This window comes from Sus scrofa, chromosome 3 (genome assembly GCF_054392235.1).
Source record: "Sus scrofa isolate SSC_HxYL_T2T_F1_AM1 chromosome 3, Sscrofa_HxYL_maternal_Yorkshire_Landrace_v2.0, whole genome shotgun sequence".
Taxonomy (NCBI): domain Eukaryota; kingdom Metazoa; phylum Chordata; class Mammalia; order Artiodactyla; family Suidae; genus Sus; species Sus scrofa.
This window is the reverse complement of record NC_139385.1, coordinates 100,280,533-100,283,104: the sequence shown is the minus strand read 5'-3', so window position 1 is coordinate 100,283,104 and position 2,572 is coordinate 100,280,533. Positions and strand designations below refer to the sequence as shown.

Here is a 2,572-nt window from a genome sequence, read left to right as displayed (position 1 = left end):
CTTATTTGATTGCTATGGCTAGAACATCCAATATTATTTTGAATAAAACTGGCAAGAGTGGGCATGCTAGTCTTGTTCCTGATCTTAGAGGAAAAGCTTTCACCTTTTCACTATTGAGTATGATGTTAGCTGTGGACTTGTTTCATATGGCTTTTATTAACTTGAAATTTATTTCCTCTATAACCACTTTTTTAAGAATTTTTTTATCATAAATGGATGTTGGATTTTGTCAAATACTTTTTCTGCATCTATTGAAATTATCATTTGATTTTTCTCCTTTGTTTTTTTAATGGGTATATTACATTGATTTACAGACATTAAATCATTCTTGCATCCCTGGAATGAGTTCTATTTGATCATGGTATATGATACTTTTAATGCATTGTGAATTCACTTTGCTAATATTTTGTTGAGAGTTTTGCATCTATGTTCATCAGTGCTTACTGGCCTGTAATTTAATTTTTGTAGTGTCTTTGGTTTCAGTATAAAGGTTACACTGGCCTTGTAAAGTGAATTTAGAACTGTTCGATCATTAATTTTTTGTAATAATTTAAGAATATGTATTAACTCTTCTTTAAATGTTTGGTAGAAATAACCTGTATGCCTGTCTGGTTCTGAACTTCTTTGGATGGAGTAGGGGGTTATTGCTGATTCTATTTTGTTACTAGTAATATGTCTATTCAGATTTTCTATTTCGTCATTATTCAGTCTTAGAGGATGTGTTTCTACGAATTTATTCATTTTGATCTGTCAGTTTTACTGGTGTATAATTGGTCATAGTAACTTCTTCTTATGATCCTTTGTATTTCTATGGTATTTGTTTTAACTCTCTTTCTTTTCTGACTTATTTATTTGGGCTCTTTTTTCTTGATAAGCCTGGCTAATGGTTTGTCAATTTTGTTTATCTTTTCAAAGAACTAGCTCTTTGTTTCATTGATCTTTTCTACTATTTTTTGGTCTCTATTTTATTTCTGCTCTGATCTTTCTTATTATCTTCCTTCTAATAACTTTGGACTTTGCCTATTCTTAGTTTGTTGTCGTTGTTGTTGTTTTAATGTACATTTAGGGAGTTTGAGATTTTTCTTGTTTCTTGAGGTAGGTCTGTTTCACCTTGAACTTATCTATTATGATTGTTTTTACTTTGTCTAATAGATTCTGGACAGTTTTGTTTCTATTTTCATTTGTCTCAAGATTATATATATATATATATATATATATATATATATATATATATGACTATATGGTGGCCACAGCTGGAGCCTGGGTCCTTTGCACAGAAACTCTGGTGTCGGTCTTCACAAGATGGTCTGTGAATTCCTGATAAGGAGACTTGGTGAACACTGTCTCCTTCCAGAGATCAGGAGCTGTATGTCTTAAAAATGGCATCAAAGGTGGCCTTGGGGAAGTTGCCCAGGGTGGCAGTGCAGCCCCTGGCAGAGGTATAGCAGTTGTCAATTCCTGCCATCATCAGTAGCTTCCATCATCAGTAGCTTCTTGGGTACAGGGGCTGAGGCAATGCCAGTGCCCCTAAGGGCAGGGATGATGTGCACCTTGCAAAGAATGATATGGGGCTTGCCCCTCTTGTTCCTCCAGTAGCCTCACAGCACAGGAATGATGGAGACTTTGGCCAGAATAATGCCCACTCGGATGGCAGTGGCTACCTCCTTAGAGCACTTGACACCCAAACAAGTGTGTCCGCCATGATCCCTGATGGTGACAAATGCCTTAAACCTGGTCCACTGACCAGCACATGTCTGCTTCCATGCAGGCATGATCTTCAAAACCTCATCCTTGAGGGATGCACACAGAAAAAGTCAATGATCTCGGATTCTTTGATGGTCAGAGAAAAGAAATAGATCTCTTCCAGAGACCTGATCATCATGATTTGACCACTCCCAGCTTGGTGACAGGGAGCTATGCCTTGTCCTTGGCTTTGCCTCTGTGAGCTCCACACCCTCACCCTGGCCATGATCCTGGCCTCAGATGCTGCTGCCAAAGCCTCTGCAGAAGCCCCCAGGGCCTCTGGGCCCTCCTGAAGGATCAATGTCATCTGCCATTTGGTGTTTTCATGTACAAGGTCAAGATATTTTTTTATTTCCTCCTTGATTTGTTCATTAACACACTGGTTGTAATAAATGAGCAAGTTCTTTAGTATCCATATGTTTGGTTTTTTTCCAGTTTTCTTCTTATATTGGATTTCTTGTTTCATACTGTTTTGGTCAAAAAATATTTTTGGTGCCATTTTAATCTTTCTAAATTTGTTGAGATTTATCCTCTGCTCTAATATGTGATCTATTTTTCAGAATGCTCAACATAGTCTTGAAAAGAATATGTATTCTGTTGTTTTAGAGTGATACCTATTAAGCCATTTGGTTTAACATGTTGGTGAATAGCAATATTGCCTTATTGATTTTGACTAGGTGATCTATCCATTGATGTAAGTGGGGTATTAAAGTTTCCTACTATTATTATATTGCTTCTATTTCTCTTTTTATTTCTGTTGATATTTGCTTTATATATTTTGGCACTTCTATGATGGGTATATAAACATTTATAAATGTTATATTCTTTT

General features: G+C 36.2%; 1 pseudogene; it reads right to left on the bottom strand.

Moving 5' to 3' along the window:
• Positions 1-1,236: 1,236 nt before the first annotated feature.
• Positions 1,237-2,057, bottom strand: LOC146404805 (small ribosomal subunit protein uS5 pseudogene; annotated as a pseudogene).
• Between the last annotated feature and the right edge of the window lie 515 nt (positions 2,058-2,572).